Source organism: Rosa chinensis, chromosome 5, assembly GCF_002994745.2.
Source record: "Rosa chinensis cultivar Old Blush chromosome 5, RchiOBHm-V2, whole genome shotgun sequence".
Taxonomy (NCBI): Eukaryota; Viridiplantae; Streptophyta; class Magnoliopsida; order Rosales; family Rosaceae; genus Rosa; species Rosa chinensis.
In genome coordinates, this window is record NC_037092.1 from 40,863,695 (window position 1) to 40,869,694 (window position 6,000).

Here is a 6,000-nt window from a genome sequence, read left to right on the forward strand (position 1 = left end):
GAAATAAATTTCTATGATAACTAAAGGATGGGTGTCCAAGTCTCTTATACCACAACCAGACTTTATCCTGATCAATAGAAGAGGTCTGGACTTTATTGACTTCACAAACACGACGGTCACCAGCAGATGTCATCTCCATGAAATGGAGCCCCCCTTTCTCAACATCACGACCAATCATCTCCCATGTGAGGATGTCCTGAAAAACACAATACCAAGGGTAAAGAATCACACAACAATAAAGAGTTCTAGTAATCTGACTGATAACATGTTACGGGAAAGGGAAGGGACAGGCAAAACTGTATCAAGAGTCATAGATGGAGTAACAGATACTGAACCAACACCAATAATGGGATATGAGTCACCATTGGCATTAGTGACACATGATCTGTGGGGTGAAGACAGGGGGTGGAGTATACTTGGGTCACGAGTCATATGATCCGTTGCACCCGAATCAATTATCCATGCATCATTCCAATTAAAGTCAGAAAGTTTTAGAGAACTAAGTGTACATGAATCAGTCATGAAGGCAATTAGTGCATTTGGATGTCCAGAAGTATCATCCTCTAAAGCAACACATACGAGATTAATCTCTGAATCTAGAAAGGCAACCTAGAGTGAGGCTTTGGCCTTAACTCTTGGTTTTGGACCAGTAGCATTCTTGAGAGTGGCTGCAATCACTAGTACAAAATCGAAAATAGACAACGTTACCTAGATAACGGTTTAATAAAAAAAGTTGTGGTTTTTTTTTTTTACAACGGTATAGTCAAAACCGTTATCTATAGATATTAAAAAAGTGTTGGTCTCTTGGTTAGAAATTTTCTCATTTTACTTGTACAACGGTGTGGTCGAAACCGTTATCTATAGTTAGTAACAAAGTGTTGGCCCCTTGGTAGAAATTTGTGAATTGAACTTATACAACGGTACTATCAAAATCGTTATCGATCTAAAAATATTAAAAGTGTTGGTCTCTTGATTAGAAATTTGTAAATATAACTTATACAACAGTACGATCAAAACCGTTATCGATCTACAAATATTAAAAGTGTTGGTCCCTTGGTTAGAAATTTATAAATTTAATATACAACGGTACGGTCAAAACCGTTATCAATTTGTAAATATTAAAAGTGTTGATCTATGATTAAAAATTTGTTTATTTAAAGGATTTTATTCTAATTCATCAAATCTAGGAAGTGAGAAACAAGATCCCAACAAGATCAATCCTAAGCTGTCATTAAAAAAAAAAAAAAAAAAAAGATCCCAAGCTATTGCGTTTAATTATGCTTTAGCTGGCCTTTTGATCCACCAAATTAAAAAGAAAAGTTTAATTAGCTAGGCCTGAATTCATCCACTAAAGAACAAAAGATAAGGCTTCAGACCAAGTAGGAACAACTTTCCAGAGTTAAACTTACTCTCAAGACTTTTCGGTGGACAGCAAACGTGACTAGCAGGGCTTCAACATCTAGCTCGAATAATGCGGGTCGATCTCTTTGGCAGCGCCTTTGGAAAGCACAGGTCCCGCCCAAGGTTAGATCTTTTCTTTGGAAACTTCTTAGAGGTATTCTGCCCACTCGTGCGAGGTTAGTACAAAAATGCTCCCTGCCTATTATTAATTGTCCTCTATGTGACCTTGAAGTGGAGGACGACATGCACTTGTTGAAAAATTGTAAGTTGGTCAATGAATTTTGGTTCTTTGGGCCACTGAACTTGAAGCCAAAGAATCAACAATCTACAAATTTTCTTGATTGGTTTATTAGTGTCTGCAATGCTCTACCTAGGGCCAAACAGGAGCTATTTTTCATGTTTCTTTGGGCTATTTGGACTGAGAGAAATAACGTGATTTGGAGGGGTACTTCTTTCCATCCACTTAATACTGCATGCTGGGCATCAAAGCTATTGGATGATTACAAGAAGGTGCATACTCCTAAGGACAACGTGAAGACGAAAAGGCCTCAGACTAAGTGGAAACATCCACCTAGTGGCAGACTCAAACTCAATACGGACGGGGCTTTCCACTTACATACTGGTCAGGGTGGTATAGGTTCTATCATTAGAAATGAGAATGGTATGTGTCTAGCAGCTATTGCACGTCCCTTTCACCATGCTGGAGCAGCACTGCAAATGGAACTGGAAGCTATGAGAGCTGGGCTACTTCTGATTATCCACCAAGGTTTGAATAATGTTGATATTGAGACTGATTGTGCAACGGTGGTTACTGCTCTCTTGAGTGACATGGAAGACTATTCAGAGGTAGGTTGTATAGTGGAAGATTGTAAATCTTATTTGCGAGCTATTTCTTCCATTCAGGTACAATCTATTTATCGTGAAGCAAATGGTGTTGCCCATAGATTGGCACCTCTTGCTAGTTTATCTTATTTAGATGATTATTGGTTAGACGAGACTCCTGTGATTATCCAGGATGTTCTCTATGAGGATTCTTGTACTAGTACTCGAGGTGAAGGTTATATGTCCCCCTCGACGTACAATCATCCTTCTCTTATTAATAATATTCGGGCGTGGGACTGAGCCTCCCAGTCAGGCTGGGTTCCAAACCCCTTTCAAAAAAAAAAAAAAAACTTACTCTCAAGGACAAAAGATAAGGCTTTAGATCAAGAAGGAACATCATAACCTTATTACCGATGCGGTAATATAATTAACACATCACTTTTGGCCTTCAACAACCTATTTGGTAAGACAGTTTGGTTTAATTTAATAAAACTCATTATGGTAAAGAAATTGAAGTTTTTGTGTTACTTGGACATTAGGCTACGCAACTCATTACAGTAAAGTTCCCCCCAATTTCCCTAGCAAGCTCATTTGTATATAAATAGGCCTGAGCAACATACTTATAGACACAATATTAGTATTAACTAGATACAATCATGCCTTCTCCTCAAGAAATATTTGGAAAAAATTCAAGTGTAAAGGGTAGCTCTAATGGAAGTGGTGGATCTCCACCGACTGCTCAAGAGATGTCTGTGGCAAATAGAAACAGAAGCATGGCTGCAAAGCAAGGCCGGATTGCAGTTGTGCAGAATGATTTCTCTTACATATGTTTTCAGGTTATTGTCAATTCATAAATGTGCATAAATTCATGGCAAAGTATTTGTGTTTGCACTAAACAGACTTATTTCAAATCTTTATTCTTTGTACACATTTCAATCAGATTCCCAGATGTAACCATTTCATTCAAGTGTTGTATTGTAAAATCCCATTGTGTGATAGATATATAGAAAAGTTATAATATATATGTTCATTATGGAAAATTCTAGCATATGTTGACGTATGCAATACATCAAGTTTTTTGAATATTTTAAACCGTTAGATTTAATTAAAAGTTTAATATATCTGATGGTCAGAAATATTCAATAGTGGTGACCTGCTTACCAGGTAGCCTTTTTAAACTTTCTTTTTTTTCTTTTTCAAAATTATGAATTACATATCTACAATGAAATTTAAAAAAAAAAAAACTCTAAATTGAAAAAGAGGAGAAGACGAGGAAAAGTGGAAGAACAACAGTTTGTTCATGTACAAAGCGAGAACATTGGATACACACAACTAGTTCCAACAAACACAGGATTGTTTTCTACTCGGATCCAAGGCAGTTTATCTTCCTAGCCTGATAACTTTGTTTTACAATTGACTCTCTAGCGAGATTTGGATATCAACACATACCTACACCCTTTGATTTGAATACACAGACAAATCTGAGTCCATTCCACAGTTCCAAAGCCTAAAGTCACAACCGCCCAGCTTTCCTTAATCTTTGGGCTATGGTACTTCCAGAACATTGTCTTCAATATCTACAACAAGAAGGCACTGAATGTTTTCCCATTCCCATTCCAGAACATTGTCTTCAATATCTACAACAAGAAGGCACTGAATGTTTTCCCATTCCCATGGCTTCTGGCTTCCTTTCAGCTCTTTGCCGGGTCTGTCTGGATGTTGATCCTCTGGTCTCTGAAGCTCCAGCCATGCCCGAAAATCTCGAACCGTTCTTGGCCCTGCTTTGTTCCACACCATAGGCCACATCTCGGCCTGCGTCTCATTCTCTAAGGTGGCTGTGTCCTTCACCCATGTCATCAAGTCTGCGGAGCCTGTCTTTTCGGTGGTGTTTTCGTCGTTCCTAGGGGAGACTTACCCTATACAGGTCTGGCTTTCGATTCTTCCTATTGTTATGGGTTGTTCTCTAGCTGCTGTTACTGAGGTGACATTCAATTTGCAAGGCCTGTGGGGGGCTTTAATTAGCAATGTGGGGTTTGTGTTGAGGAATATTTATTCGAAACAGAGCTTGCAGAGCTTTAAAGAAGTGGATGGGTTGAATTTGTATGGTTGCATCAGTATAATTTCTCTGTTTTATTTGTTTCCTGTGGCGGTTTTGGTTGAAGGGTCGCAATGGGTTCAAGGGTATCATAGAGCTATAGCATCTGTGGGGGAACCATCTACATTTTACTTTTGGGTGTTGTTGTCCGGAGTGTTTTACCATCTGTATAACCAGTCGAGTTATCAGGCTCTTGATTAGATTAGCCCTCTGACATTCTCAGTTGGAAACACAATGAAGAGGGTGGTGGTGATTGTGTCTACTGTGTTGGTGTTCAGAAATCCAGTTAGACCTCTTAATGCACTTGGGTCCGCTGTGGCGATATTTGGGACATTCTTGTATTCTCAGGCAACAGCTAAGAAGAAAAAGGAAGCTGAAAAGAAGAATTAGAAATAGGCCTCAGTTTGTTTGTTGTAGGTGCTTAGTTTTTGACCTGGTAAAATTTGTGAACTTGCTCTGGTTTATTCATCAGCTTCCAAATTTTAATAATATCTCCAGGAGTCCAGGTTTCTTTTCATGATCTCTCCTTGCTTTTATTAAAATGAGTGTATGTCGATGGCAAGTTTCTGTTAGGATTGATGAATCTTCCTTCTCTGTTTTCACTTATTGTTGATTTCATGTTTATCTGAGATTGGGACTGAGATTGAGGTCTTTGGAAATCTATGTGGGACAGGCTCAACAGCATTGGCAATGTCTATCTCTGCAGGGACTGGGGAAAACCACCTTGAGCTCATTTTGGGCTCCCAGAATTGTGAATGTTGTTTTCTGGGTTTGATTGATCTGTTTTATAGGGTCGTTGATAGGTGTTTAATGAGAGTTGTTTCTAATTTTAAAAGAAATTAAGAAGACAATGGTACCAGACTAATAAAGGTTTCGGGATTTGGGTTTATAGGTTATATTTGATGACTTGAAGTAAAATCTTTAAGAACTACTAAACATGCACCAACATTGAGGACAATTTTCTGCTTTTCTACATAGAAATTAACTGTTACCGATGAATAGTGTGAGAATGTGTTATTCTATGAGAGCTTTCCTCTCAACCTAGTTTTCAACGGCGGCCTAGCCTCAGTCATGGCGACCGGTATCGGCCTCCCTCTACGTCATCTGCTGATAACACTTAGAAGCCGACTTTGTGCGGCTGCATCTGGACTGGTAGCGACGGCGTCGGACGTGCTTGGCAGTGGAGCGGCAAGTGGGGTGGGCAGATCGCTTTGGGGGCCCAAATGGTTTGGGTGGCCCAAATCTGTTTGGGTGCTCAAATCATTTTGGAAGCCCAAAAGATTGTGGTGGCCCAAATCAGCTTTGAGGCTAAAATCGAATGGGCCTGGAGTGTCCAAACCTGCTCTTAGTACCTTTTGGCACTGGGCTCTTTGGTGGACCCTGCGAATAGGTTCCTTTTCTTCAGGGTTTCGTATTTGGGATCCCAGAGGATCATTACCCTACAGCTGGAGGCTCGAGAAAAGGGCAAAGGAAAGCTTTAGGTTTTCCTGGTCTTCTTGCCTATTACTAGAAAGTTGGTCTTCTGTTACTTTCATCTTAGTTTTCTCTAGTTGTACACCAATTGAGGTCTCTAGGCGACTAAGTTTACTTTTCAAAGAGAGGTTAGTAGTGAGGATTCGTTTTCTTGTAGTTAGGCTCAAATATGTGAGCGTATGTGTTAACAGTGAGGGTCACCTGTCCTT

The 6,000-nt window shown here is 39.5% G+C and overlaps 1 pseudogene; it reads left to right on the forward strand.

The window, feature by feature from the left end:
• Window positions 1-1,471: 1,471 nt before the first annotated feature.
• LOC112203824 lies at window positions 1,472-4,835 on the forward strand (annotated as a pseudogene).
• Window positions 4,836-6,000: the final 1,165 nt, after the last annotated feature.